The sequence below is a fragment of the Diadema setosum genome, unplaced genomic scaffold, assembly GCF_964275005.1.
Source record: "Diadema setosum unplaced genomic scaffold, eeDiaSeto1 scaffold_31, whole genome shotgun sequence".
NCBI lineage: Eukaryota > Metazoa > Echinodermata > Echinoidea > Diadematoida > Diadematidae > Diadema > Diadema setosum.
The window spans coordinates 339058-354597 of record NW_027307657.1 but is presented as its reverse complement, the minus strand read 5'-3'; the positions used below and the strand labels follow the sequence as shown (position 1 = coordinate 354597).

The window sequence follows — 15540 nt, the reverse complement described above, 5'->3', positions numbered from 1 at the left end:
AATAAATTTGGTATAACGCATTGGTGACAAACATGCTACTATGTTTGCTTAATATGTGAGACTGCTGTCAAGACGTGCTCTGAACCCATTCGGAGAACCATTCAATATTGTTACGGAGGTTAATTATTTTGGATTAACGAACCATCATAACCAACAAAAATACCCAGACTCTCAAACAAGGTGTTTGGTCGATGTCGGTCATTTTGTCGAACTCTTTATTCTTCTTCTTCTTCTTCTTCTTCTGGTTCAGTCTGCCTCCTTCAAACTTGAAGATTCTTGCAAACTTTGGATGTGTGTGAGTGTGTGGGTGAAACGTAGTGGTTGAGGTGCATGGTGCAGAGTATATACACGGTGCAAGTAAAAACAGTCCAGGGACTTATCCACTGCCTTCCGTCAGTCGATGGCGGAAGGCTTCCAGTGATGGTGCGGTTACAGTACTCAGTTGGAGGATGTTCCATGTTCTTAGTGTTCTGGGGAAGAAGGACATTTTGTGATGTTCTGTTCTGGAGCGGGGAATGACATAGCCTTGTGCATCGAGAGCTCTTGTAGGTGCGGCAACTGGAGTGATGTAGGACTGGGTTTGGAAGTTTATGCAGTGGTGGTGGAGTTTGTACATCATTGTGAGTCTGGACTCTTCTCTACGTTGTTGAAGGGAAGGCCATTGTAGCTCTTCCAGCATGGATTGCACACTAGACGTGTGGTATCTGTTCAGTGTGAATCTGGCTGCACGTCGTTGAACCATTTCTAGTTGGTGGTTGCTCTTGCTTGTGGAAGGGTCCCACACCGTAGCTCCATATTCCACAAGAAGGCGGACGAGAGTCTTTTAGGCTGTTGTTTTCAGTTCAGGGGAGTTAATACGCAGGTACGGAGGAAGGCAAGAGTGTTGTTGGCTTTTTGACAGATGTTGTTGATGTGTTGGTTCCATTTCAGGTCAGATGTAATTGTGATTCCCAGATATTTTGTTGAGTTGACAGATCTAAGGGGAGTGTTGTTCAGAGCGTATTGGTGCTGTATATTCTTCCTTTTTCTGGAGATGGTTATCACCTCGCATTTTTGTGAGTTCAGCTCCATCATCCATGTGGATGCCCATTCTCCCAACCTGGTGAGGTCATCCTGGAACTGTTGCGCTTGATGTTGATTCTCAATGGTGAGGTAGACAATGGCATCATCCGCAAAGAGCAGTACTGTTGAACAGAGCTTGTCAGGTAAGTCATTGATGTAGTGGAGGAAGAGGCATGGGCCTAGAACAGATCCCTGTGGGACACCTGAGTCGACATCGACAGATGATTTATGTCCATCTAAGACGACTTGCTGGCTTCGATGAAGGAGGACGTTGGAGATCCATGGAAGGATTTTGCCTCTCACTCCATAGAAGTCCAATTTTTGAAGAAGTCTCTGATGACCTACTTTGTCAAATGCCTGGCTGAAGTCCAAAATCAAAACATCAGTCTGCCGACCCTGATCCAAGTTGTTGTGGAGGTCACTGATGAAACCCAGGAGTTGGAGCTCACAGGATTTTTCGTTGGAACCCGTATTGCAGTGGGAAGAGGATGTTCTGTTCATCTGAATGCCTCATGATGTTGGTGGCAAGTACATGCTCCATCATTTTGCGGGCAATGCAAGTCAGTGATATGGGTCGATAGTTCGAGGGGTCCAGTCTGTCACCTTTCTTGAAGATAGGGACGACATATGCCCAACGCCAGTCTTCAGGTACCTTGCCGGTTTCATAATGATACCTTGTAGATTTTGCATAGGATGGGTGCGATTGTACTGGAAAGCTGCTTTAGGACTGGAGGTGTGATACCATCGGGTCCTGGTGCCTTGTGTGTCTTGAGCTCGGTGAGCATTTTCTCTATTCCATGTACCTTGAATTCAATGTCAGCCATGTCTGTATAAGGAGATGTGTCACAAGCAGGATGTCAGGCGGGATTTGGGTCTCCCTGGTGAATGCCTTCTTGAACTGCCTGTTCAGTGCTTCTGCCTTTCCGTTTGGATCAGACATGGTCACTCCATTTGCTTTCGGTGTGATAATACCAGTGTGGTCCGTTCTGTTGTGTTTGATGAACCTCCGGAAACGCTTTGTACACTCAGGCTTCCTAGAGGAGGTGCCACTATCGACATTGTCATCGATTGTGAAGATTGACTCAAGATAGTTCCAATAGGACTTCCTGAGTCTGCCTGTAGTTTGTGTTTGAGATTACGGAGATCTTCTTCCATAGTGTATGGGATAGGGCCATTACGTTTTCTCTTGATGTCTCGGCATTTCTTGCTTATTCGGTCACGTTTTTTGATGAGTCGTCTGACAGTACTGGTAACCCATGGTAAGTTGTCTTTCTTCGGGGTTGTTTTTTGGGGGAATGAATTCTCCAATGCCCTTTTCCACTCCCAACTTGAAAATCTGCCAAAGGTCGTCAGCAGAGGCTGAATGTAGCTTGGATGATATCTCATTAACTTCATTCATAAGCTCCCCAAATTGCTCCCAATCTGCTTTTTTGTAGAGTAGTACTTTTCTTCTTTTCTGCTGTCTTCTGTTTGGTTTTATGTTCATGGTGACAAGAGGACAATCATGATCAGACACTCCACGAATAATGGTGACATTGGTGACCACTGTTGGGTTGGTAGTGAGTACAAGGTCTAATACATTCTGGCCTCTGGTTGGCTCTGTGACTAGTTGAGTGAGACCATGGTCTCCTATGAGTGAACCAAAGTCGTGGTGCAATGTTGGATGGTTGCATTTGACGATCGTCTTTTCTTTCCAATTCCATCCAGGAAGGTTGAAATCCCCTGCGATTCCTACAACCGTGTGGGAAGGGCTCAGCCTGGAAAATGAGTGGCCAAGTTCTATAAGGCTGGCCTTCGTGGGTTCTGTAATATGCTACAATATGCAGGGTTTTTGCTCCAGCCATGTCGATCTTGCACCAGAGAATTTCACACTCTGTCTCTAGTTCAAATTCCCTCACGGCAAGCAGGTCCTTTTTTGAGGCAATGAATACACCACCATGAGAGTCATTAGGGCGATCTCTTCGCTCAACATCGTACTGTTCTGTTGGGAAAACTTCATTACTGTTGATGTCATCAGACAGCCATGACTCTGTTCCGATGATATCCGGATCTTGTACTTATACTGAGAATGCTTGCTTCTTTGCTCTAATACTCTGACAGTTTACGTTGAGTAGTTTCAGAGATCTACTGCTACTTCGTTTTGTCCTGGGGCCCTGCTTCTTCTTTGGGTTAGTTGGAGATGATTTCAATTTTGGTGAACCCAAGGAGGACACTTCTGATATATCAGCTTGGGAGAGATGTGTTTCCTGCTTGCTGATATCAGCCTCATTGTTAATAGCAGAGTCATTTACGCCAGATGAGCTTAAGATATCAAAGGAGTTCTGACACCTAAGACCTGTATGATCCGACACATTTGACATTCCAATGTTGTGCATCCCACATGCATTGCAAATCCAAATGATGGAAATGTTCCCTAGGTCCCTGTATTCTGTGGAGTTAAATTGAACACACTGAGCATGGAACCACTGCTCACAATATCCTTCACACTGTATGCCATCTGCTCTCTTGCACACTCCACATGGGTACTTGGGTTTCCTAGGCATGGTTACTGCATTTCATATAGAGTCTACTCTAGATGGAGGATGTTTGATATCACAGATAATGTCCTTTACTCAATGAGACACGTACTCTTGTTGACCTTCATTTGACCTTGGCATTGCATTCCAATAGAACTTCAGTAGTGCCTAGTGGTGATGTTGAAATAAGCTCCAGTTGCAACGTACTCCATGACAAATCCAAAAAGAAATCACTTCAAATGTAGCTAAGTACCTAATGTGCACAACAGGTAAAAATTAAATCCAGAATTTTTCCTCGGAAATCGATGAAGGGGGATTTTCCAATGGACTCCAGCACCAGCACCACACACCACACACACCACCCACCACCTCGCGGAACAATAAAGTGCCCAGAAACAGTCGCAGCGGACGGGTGCGATTAACTCACTGTTTTCATTTTGACGTGACCTCGCTTTCCTCTTGAATGAACACGTTTCGCACGAAAACCGCTAGGAAAGTGTCGCAGCAAAACTGCTGTAACTTTACTATTAATTCATATCTTTTGATAATCCAAACGATTATGAAAAGTGAAGACCTAATTTTAACCTGCCATTATGTTACCTTTTTTAAATAACGACGACAAAATATTCCAAAATGGAGCATATCTTCACTCTCAAAACGGAAAATAATTGTCAGAAATTGTTGCTAAAATTTCACATTTTGACTTTGTGAGCAACAAAAAACTTTCAAGTATGTTACTAAGTATGTATTTCTTTGCGGAACTCTAAAGTATCACATTCGAGAAGTCATGCGTCCGGATATGTCTGGAAATAATTGAAAGAGGTGCACTTTCTACCTTCGTTCCGAGCTCGAAATTTCATAGTCATTCGCACACGGGAAGACAGTGTACAGTCCCACGTTCCCACATCTTTGTTGCGCTCACGTCACCTGTACTTTAGTGCCGTACGGCACTGCTGTACTCTGATCGTAACTCGAACCGGGAATTCGTAGTTGTAATGTTACTTACTAGTGCAGTAAAATCTGCGTAAAGTCCGAATAATCCAATGTCATGAATTTGCAAGTGGTATCATAGCTGGTAGATATTCACCCACATTTTTGCTACTTTCTTTTTTAATAGGCCAGTACTGATAACGTTAGTGCTTTTGAGGTGGCCAAGTCCCCTGCAGCACAACACACTGCTACAGTGTATTTATCGACACCCCGCGGCCCATTCTCATAGCATGCATGTGCAGTGTCAGCATGCAGCCACCTCGCATCGCACAGTAACAGTACGCTTTGCATCGACCAATCAGCTCGCTGGATCGAAGCAGCATAGGAAAGTCCATTCATTGCGCAAGCGCAAATCAGTTTTTCTTAGAATATGACGTCATTATTCTCGTTTGCTGCTCCGAGATTTCTGACAAGATACCTCATTTATTTTCACTTGTACCTTGAAAAATAGGTCTTCGGCAAAGCGAACACCCCTCTGCTAACGTCCGCCCATGTCTAATGAATATGTATGTTAAGTTTAATGAATATTAAGTGGTGCGACCAGATGTGTCTGGAAATAATCGGAGGGTAGTTTTCCGAGACAGCGAAACATGAAATGTTGAATAACTTTGAAAATTCTCAACCGTTCCTCGTGATTTTTCGTATGTAGATAGAAATTATTATTTTGCATTGATACTGAAAGTTTAAGCAATTTTAATTGATGTATAGTGGAGATATGAGAAGGTAAAATTTCGGTGAAAATGAGAACGCCCGATTCTCACTGCCTCGATGACGGTTGAAAATTCAAAACGTTTCGTTGGTTTCGGGGGAATTAATTATAGTCGTCTGCTGCGACTGGAAATGATAGTACAATGCACATGTATCTATAACACTTCCCCCCTAAAAGAGTGCATTTGACGTTTTCAACACAAATGGACTTTTACCTTGGTACATTTTGGAAGAGTATTGTACATTCCTCTCCCAATTCACTCTTATAAATCCATGAATTTACCATGGTTGCGTTATGATTAAGAACACCTAAACAAAGTATGCTATGGCTATTTCATCATCACAACCTGTGATAAAACATGTACGACTCTAGTACCATTCAACGTGCACCAATCTAACACTCGCATGAGTTACTGCTGCTTGTTAGTTACAGCATTTACTGGAATTGCATGTAGTTGTGCAACACTGAATACTGCAATGTCATGTCATGCATACAAACAATAGACATACCAAAATCAGATGGTTTTCTCATTAAAACATACATGTAAGTCAGTCTTACACTGTCATATCAAATGATTAACCTGTGTACGAAGATCATAAGCACGTCAATTCTTCCAGAAGCAACTGCATATAATCCAACTAATGTAATCATAAAATTACCTACAACCAAAATATCATATTCCATGATATGTGACTTGCATATACCTGTAGACATTGTGTCAGCCTCTGTTGAAATGTCGAAACATCAATAAATGTCATATACCCTACTTATGTTTCTGAAAACTTTCCTGTCAACATACAAGACACCAAAAGTATGACCTGCCTGACAAGGCATCAAATGAACCTGAATGAGATATCCTTGATGATAACCTGTGTTTACACCTAAGCTTAATTAGTGAGTGTATACCTGTATACATCCCGGTATAACACATCTTAAATATATGCCTGTTGGTATGTTGGATCAACTGTGAAATACTGGACACCTCTGCCAAGGCAATGATTGAGCTATAATAATGAGCAAAAGCTATGTACATGTATAACTATATAATAATTTCTGTGCCTAATACAGTATACATGCTAATTAAATCCAAAATGCAACATCCAATAAACTTAGGGTATATGCCACAACAAATTTAACCAATACCTGTACATGTAAAAGTATGAAACTTCAAATAACTGAACTGTACCTACATTACTCGATACACCACATTCTCTATACCAACAGCAACACTACCTGTTTGAAGTTATTTTACCAGCAACTCACATTCTTCACAACTGTTGATGGCTAGCGTATAAGACAGCCTTCATAATGTCTTCTTTTGGAAAGTGACTCAAAGCACAAATATAGCTTGCTGTGTTTCCTTGTTAACACAAACATGTCTGAAGACACTTCCCTGTTGTTATTTACACACTCAAAGTGTCATTCATGCTGTTGGCATCACAATTATAGTGTATGCAAGATACATACATACACATAATGTACACACACTGTCCTGTGTACTTGCAAAACAAAATTACACCTGTTTAAAGTGTTACAAACATAAAATACATTTGCACAATTGTTGCATCTGGCAACGAAACAAAATATTGAGATTTCTCGATTAAGCACTAGAAAGGGTGTCTGCGACAATGTTTTCCTTTCCGCGAATGTGTTTAATGTCAAGGTTATACTCCTGTAGGATTAAACTCCATCGCATCAGTCTCTGGTTTTTGTTTCTCATTCTGTTGACGAATGTCAGTGGGTTGTGGTCAGTCCACACAACAACCGGTTTAGTTGTGCTGCCCACGTAGACATCAAAATGGCTGAGCGAATTAACGCTAGAGTCTCCTTCTCAACGGTAGAATACTTCCGCTGGTGCGTGTTGAACTTCTTTGAGAAGTAACAGACCGGTCTGTCCACTCCATTGTCATCAGCTTGCATCAACGACATCGCTGGCATCGATAGCTAGGCTGAAGCCTTTCTTGAATTCCGGCGCTGCCAATACAGGACCACTCGACAGGATCGCCTTCACTTGGTCAAAGGCAGACTGGCATGAGGCTGACCACTGGAACTTCACATTCTTCCGCAGGAGATCAGTCAAGGGTGCCACAACATCCGAGAAGTTATGGCAGAAGCGACGGTAGTATCCGGCCATGCCGATGAATCTCATCAGCTCCTTCCTTGTCTTGGGAACAGGGACATCTACAGGGACATCTTGGATTGCTTGGACTTCAGCAGCTGCGGGATGAACTCGACCATGTCCAACGACGTGACCAAGAAACTGCACTTCACTATGCCCAAACTCACTCTTCACCAGGTTAACTGTGAGACTGGCCGTTGACAACAGCTTGAACAACTCCCTCACCCTTCTCACATGGTCATCCCAAGAATCGCTGTAAACCACCACATCATCGATGTATACCTCACAGCCATCCAATCCACAAATCAACTCATTCATCGTGCGTTGGAATGTAGCCGTTGCATTTTTCATGCCAAACGGCATCACGGTATACTGAAAAAGGTCCTGTGGAGTTAAACGCAGAAATCTCCTTTGCTCTCTGTGTTAAAGGTATCTGCCAATACCCTTTCAGTAGGTCAAATTTGCTTTCATAGCTCTCTTTTCCAATACGATCGATGCAGACATCGACTCTTGGAATCGGGAAGCAGTCCGAATTGGTACACATATTCACTTTCCTATAATCCGTGGAAAAGCGATATGAGCCATCCGGCTTGGGAACTAATACACATGGTGAACTCCATGCACTATTGCTTGGCTCTACAATGTTATGTTCTAACATGTACTCCACCTCACTTTGCAAATGTTGCATCTTCTCTTGGTTAGCACGATAAGTGTGCTGCTTGATGGGATCTGACTCCCCGACATCCACATCATGTTGCACCACACTTGTGCGACCAGGAACATCTGAAAACAACCCAGGAAAATCTGCAATGATCTGTTTGATATCTCTCTCACCATGGGACAAATAACCCAATTTCCTGTCAAGATCGCAAACTGCATCCGAGTTCTTAAGCTTCACACCTGAACACTTCCTTTCTAGTTCAGCACATTCATCATCTGTTGTGTGATTCAACTCTTCTCCTACCACACACATGATTGGCTTCACACTCTCACCTGCACTTCTCTCAGCATACTTCTTCAACATGTTGATGTGACACAACCGTTTCTTTTTCTTCCTGTCTGGAATCTGCACGATGTAATTCACATCAATCTCTCCTCCACGACATAGGGACCAGAGAAGCGAGCACACAGAGGATTACCAGGAATGGGCAACAATACCAATACCTTTTCACCGGGACTGAACATCCTTTCCCTGAACCTCTTATCAAACAACTGCTTCATGTTCTTTTGACTGTCTCTCAATGTCCAGCTGCAAATTCGCGTGCACGAATCAGCCTACCACGGAACGTGGTCACGTAATTCAACAAACCAGGTGACTCATCCTCACACAACAGCTTCTCTCTCAAGACCTTCAATGGACCACGAACCTCATATCCAAACACTAACTCAAAGGGACTAAATCCTAAGGATTCTTGCACAGACTCCCGCACCGAGAAAAGCAACAACGGCAAACCTTCATCCCAGTTCTTCTCGACCTCAAAGCAGTATGTTCTCATCATGTTCTTCAGCGTCTGATGAAAACGTTCCGAAGCGCCTTGACTCTATGGATGATAGGCACTCGAGGTAACTTATTTGATACCCAACTCACGCATCACTTGCTGAAATATCTTTGAAGTGAAGTTGGAATCCTGGTGTGATTGCACCACCTTTGGCAAGCCAACAGTTGTGAAGAACTTCACTAACGCCTTGCTAACGTTCTGTGCAGTGATACGCCCGAAGTGGCACAGCTTCTGGAAATCTCGTAGAAGCGCACATCATAGTGAGCAAGTACTCATGTCCAGCCTTTGTCTTTGGCAAAGGACCAACACAGTCTATGATAACTGTGCTAAACGGCTCATCAAATGCTGGTATGGGCTTTAGGGGAGCAGGAGGAATCTTCTGATTGGGTTTCCCCACCACTTGACAAACATGGCAAGTCCAGCAGAAATCTGAAACATCCCGTCTCAAGCCAGGCCAAAAGAAATGTTTCAAAAGCTTGTCAACCGTCTTATTGACTCGGCTTGTGCCGAAAGTGTGGGTAGGGTGGTGGCGCGTCGCGTTAATGGGAACACCACCCTTCGTCCAAAGCCCCCCCCCCCCGGTTTTGCCGAAAGGGTGCGTTGGGAGCGTTGGGTCGCGTCGCGTTGACTGGAACCCCACCCCTCGTCCAAAGCCCCCCCCCCCCGGTTTTGCCGAAAGGGTGCGTTGGTACCTTTTCTCATGTAATATTAAAAGACGAGTTTTGAATTCATATTTAACCTTCAAACAACCATTTCAAAGAGGCTATCGTCCGGATCGGTTTCAAAGCGCACAGGGAAGAGACAAAAGTTGGTCTAATTCCATTTTGTATTAAGCGCATTTCAAACGTAATGTATTATTATTATTATTATTATTATTACTATTATTATTATCGGTTTACACTCTATTACCACTTGGTCTACAGCCAGTTGATCTAATAGACTGTTTAATATCAGTTGGTCTAATAACCAGTTGGTCTAGTCATCATTTCGTCCTTTCGTGATTTTGATGCTTTATTTATTTATTTATTTATTTATTTATTTATTTAGTCATATTTATACAGGGTGGCCCTATCAGTAGTCAACGCACTGTTCTCCCTAGAGGCCCTGTGTCACAAACTCATTCATAAAAGTCAAACGAAACAGACAAATAACACTACAGAAATATACAACAGAGATTACAGAAAATGGATCTAACAAGATCAACATAAATATCAGATAACAAATAACCCAGGTTATGAGGCGAAATGTTTCAAATAATTACAGCAAAAGGTAGCTTTTGAAGGAGAACTGCGTATAATTGCAGGAAGTGCATTCCAAAGCATAGCTCCAGAAAAAGAAAAAGCCCTTTTCCCACTCTCAGAGGTGACTCTAGGCAAAACAAGACCATGGGTGCCCGCCCTTCTTGTCCTGTACCGATGTGTACTACTGCATAGCGTGAAGCGATCAATCAAATAGGATGGAGCAGAACCATTAATTACATCATATAAGAGCTTAGCCCGATGGAATCGCCAACGTTCCTCCATGGGAATCCAGTGCAAAGTTTTGAACATTTGAGAGGAAGGTGTTAAAGGATTTGCTTTCAGTATTATCCTTGCCATTTGTTTATGTTGTTTGATCAGAATCGACCTGTTGCGCTGATTGCAATTCGTCCAGGCATTACAACAATAGTCAAAGTAAGGTAAGACCAATGCATTACCAAGCAATTTAGCGCTGTCAAGAGTTAGATATTTTCTAACTCGTCTGAGTAATGCTAATCTGGCTGCTATCTTTTTTGAGGTATATTTGATTTGCTCTTGCCAGCTAAGATGCTGGTCCATCCAGACCCCTAAATACTTCACACTTTGGACCTGTTTGATAATTACATCGTTCACCTTAACGACCATATTCAGATTGGACTGAACAAACTTCTGTTGTGTGCCAACAACAAGTACCTGTGTTTTATCTACATTGAGTGTGAGGTGATTCTCATCTAACCAAGACTTCACTTTCTTGAGTTCTCGGTTCAAAACCATTTCTATTCTTTCAGGATTTGGATCACTGAACATCATAACAGTATCATCTGCATACATCATTATATCACATTCATCAACTACTCTTGGCAGGTCATTCATGAAAATAGTAAACAACAGAGGTCCTAAAATGGACCCCTGCGGTACTCCAACCTTTGTTTCATGAATGGCAGATTTCTTTTTTTGAACAACAGTATACTGAGTTCGCTCATTTAAGTAGGAAGTAAACCACTTAAGAGCTGTTCCCTCAATACCGTACATTTGTAACTTCCTAAGTAATATCGCATGATCTACTGTGTCAAATACCTTCCTTATATCAAGGAAGACAAGACCAGCTAAACTTCCTCTATCCATATTCCTCAATAAGAGGTCAGTAACAAAAGTCAAAACAGTATGAGTGGAATGGCCCTTTCTGAAACCCGACTGATGGGGGGTAAGTAGATCATTGTCAACAAAGTAATCATGGAGTTGGTTGTGTACATTTTTTCAAGTATCTTGACAATAACAGGTAGTACTGAAATGGGACGATAATTGTCAATATTAGTCTTGTCTCCTCCTTTGTGAATTGGGGTTACTTTTGCCCGTTTCCAACAAGGGGGGATAACACCTGCTCGAATAGAACAATTATACATCTCTGTAACTGATTGTGCTATGACAGGTGCTGCCAACCTGAGCAAATGACTACTAAAACCATCTAGACCAGAGGATTTGGCTGCTTCAATGGATTTTAGTTCCTTTTCAACAAATTCTTTATCAATGTCAGTCAAAGTAAATGTGTTCATAGCATGCCCTCTATCTGACAATAAAACAGGTGACTAATTTTGCAAATGGAACTTTGAAACAAGTTCTCTCCCAGTTGATACAAAATACTTGTTGAACATAGTTGCAATTTTGAGGGGATCACATTCTACTTCATCACCAAGTGACAGACTCAATGGGGTGAACCTCACACTGGTGGGCGCTATTTCTTTCAAAATTTTCCACAATTGCCTTGGATTGTTTTTATTTGAAACTATTTGAGTTTTACAGAAATCTCTTTTAAGTCTGAAGCGGAGGTTATTAACATAATTACGACAATTTCTGTACAACTGCCAGTCAAGTTTGGTCTTTGACTTTTCGGCCTTCTCTCGTAACCGATCCCTTTCACTTGACAGAGATATGAACTCAGGTGAAACCCAAGGTGTCTTATTCCCTCTAACTCTCTTTGTGACTAGTGGAGCATGTCTGTCACATGACTGAACAAACATATCTTTCCACATATCCCACATTCCATGAATATCTTGCGACCAGACAATATCTTTCAAACATTCTTTTAGGTCTGTAAGAAACATATTCTCATTAAGTTGTTTGATATTTCGTGCGGTAATCATTCTTGGTGGTACATAAGGTCGAAAGAGTCTACGCACAACATACACAAGGCGGTGGTCACTTAAACCAAGTGGAACAACATTTGATTCACATACATTTTGGGGAGTGTTTGACAGAACAAGATCAATTAATGTACATGTAGTACTCCTATCAGTTACTCTAGTCGGGATTTTAATCATTTGATGCAAACTGTTATGATTACATAATTGGTTAACAAAGCGGGATCCTCTACCACTTAACACATCATAATTGAAATCACCCAGAATAAAACATTCAAAGCCAGTTTGAGTGGCTGAATATATTGCATCATCGAGTTTGTTGAAATAATCTACATCAGAGTCAGGGGGTCTGTAAAATGTCCCAACTAGTATAGGCCTTGTACATGGTAGTTTGACTTCAACCCATAAACTTTCCAAACCAGGTTGTTCAAGGTTGACTCTGCGAGTATATGAAAGCTTATCTGTTACATACACCACAACACCGCCTCCGCGGCGGTTGCGATCTGTACGTTCAATCATATAGCCATCCAAAAACAATTCAGCATCACCTATTGTTCCATCTAGATGGGATTCTGAAAAAGTTAGCACATCAAAGATCTTATTTGCAAACTTATCCCTAATGTGGTCAATTTTGGGATAAAGGCTACAGATATTCAAATGAGCAAACTTCAAACCTTTAGATTTTACTTCAATACATGAATGTAAATTAGATACATTAGACATGCATTGTTCATGCATATCCTTTTCCTCATCAACAGTAACTTTCTCCAAAAAATTACTTGTATTCTGACGGAGCGTTCTTTTTTTGGCCCGTCTACCGCGATGTGTTCTTTTGCGTCGTCCAATCCGAAGACTGCAGATTCGTCTCCATACATCAGGCTGTAATCTATGACACTGGTTATTCGTGTTCAAAAGATGTAGTGTAGGGGGGTCATACGTAATTCGTTGAGACACACGGTGAGGAATCTCATCATGGTTGACAGGTAATTCACTGTCCTCCTTCTGAATAGGTCCAGGGTTTGGATCAACATCACCGCATACCAGTATTGATGAGTTAAGTACAGCTGTGCAGTTCGGATAATAGGATACTGGGGCTCCATAATGCTTAACACTTGCTGCTGGTTCTTGGGTCTCCTTCCATTGAATAGCAGAACAGTAAAGCTGGTATTCAAGTTCACTGGACAAAGCATTCCTCAGCAGGAAGATGAAGAAGATAGTCCAGGCTTTCAAACACCCCATTGTGCTCCAGAGACCTCAGTCCAGTGTAATGGTAAAGAGGCTATAGATGATCAGTAGAGTATGAAGAGGTGTAGAGAAACATTGGGCTGTGTAGTGTAATGGTGGCCAAGATTCAAAAGCCAAGCTCAGTCCAAGAAAAAGTTCCATCTCTCTCTACCGTCTAAATCCGCAAAAATATAGAGCAGAATTTGTCCCATCTAGTCAGAAGGGCATCCCGAACAAGTTTCTCAAGTAGAATAAACAAAATGTCACAAATGTACGCCACAATCACCAACTCATTAGGAGCACACACGAAGGGGCTACCCAGCTAGGCGCACACCTTCTTCATGCTCTCCCAAAATGCTGCGGTTCTACTTACTTCAACATTATCCAACCGACAGAAGAAACTCCCTTCTAGACTGATATCCTCTGGACTAGAATTCATTTCAAACTCCTCTGATTTTCTACACATGGAACGTGTGACTACACAAGCTGGGAAAACTTCAGGGAATTCCTGAACCAATGCAGCTGTCTCATTTCCTTCTTTATCCAAAGGGACTGCACTGACCACTGGAATAGTCACTTTGTCTCCTGCAAGATCATAGCCTGATATCAATGCTACACCATCCATGGGAAGTGACTTCCTAACACCAAGGCTCATCCTTCCTGAAACTAGGCCTGACTGCAAATCGACTGTGTGAAGAGGAGCCTCAACGTAACCTCCTTCTACTCCTTGTAACAATACACTTGTGCCTGTGGACGACGTTTGCCCGAAAGACAGAACACTGTCAAGAATCAATGACTGAGATGCACCAGCATGAGGCAAATCTCTCGTTTGAAGAAGCTACACCATTGTAGACAATGCCAGTGTATATCTTGGCAATCAAGGACTTAAAAACCAAAAAATATAAAACACCTGTTTCTTGACCCCGGCATAATCTAAGCATCAGTCACCGCCACGGGGGGGGGGGGGGGGGGCACCCGCCAGAAGAGGAGATTGTTTTGGTTTTGGCATGGGCTAGGTAGCTCCATGGTATACATGCAGGTGGTCGATCTGTGTACGCATGCATTGTCAGCATCGGCAAACTTCTACAATGCTCTCCTTCTTATTCCTGTATTTTCGTTATTTATGGGTCAAATTTTTTCGTTCGAAATTTAAAACGGATGACCATAGAATTTCTCAATAGAATATAAAATTGAAAACTTTAGAAAGAATAGAGAAAATTGAGTTCACTTTGGCCTCAAGGTTTGCCACGCCTGAGTAGAAAGTTATTTTGCACTGGGCAAATACATATCCTCCCACTTCTCAAACGAGGACTCGTTAGGGGGTATAGCACCCCCCTTGTAAAAAAAAATACCATGGTTTGACTATGAGGTATAACCATGGTTTTACATTGGATCCATCGTACGGTAAACTCATGGTTTAACCATAGTGCAATATGGTTTGATTATGGTCAAACCATGGTGCACTAGTGTTTAACTATAGTTTAACAATAGTTAAACAATAGTGCACTATGGTTAAACCATGGTAACCACGGTTAAACCATAGGTTTAGCATGGGTTAACCATGGTAACCATGGTTTAAAGGTGGTAAATTGGAACGCACTTACCATGACATTAATGTGGTATTACCATGGTCACTAATGTAGTTCTACAGTGCCAAAACCATGGTTAAGAAAAAGTAAAACCATGGTTAAGGAAGTGTAAAACCATGGTTAGGAAATGGTGAAACTATGGTTAGGAAAAGATGAAAACATGGCAAACTCATGGTTTAACCATAGTGCAATATGATTTAATTATGGTCAAACCATGGTGCACTAGTGTTAAGCCACAGTTTAACTATAGTTAAACAATGGTGCATTATGGTTAAACCATGGTAACCACGGTTAAACCATAGGTTTAGCATGGGTTAACCATGGTAACCATGGTTTAAAGGTGGTAAATTGGAACGCCGTTATCATGACATTACTGTGGTATTACCATGGTCACTACTGTTTTTCTACCGAGCCAAAACCATGGTTAAGAAAAAGTGAAACCATGGTAAAGGAAGT

The 15540-nt window shown here is 42.0% G+C and overlaps 1 pseudogene; it reads right to left on the bottom strand.

Moving 5' to 3' along the window:
- Positions 1–376: 376 nt before the first annotated feature.
- LOC140245766 (uncharacterized) lies at positions 377–1074 on the bottom strand (annotated as a pseudogene).
- Between the last annotated feature and the right edge of the window lie 14466 nt (positions 1075–15540).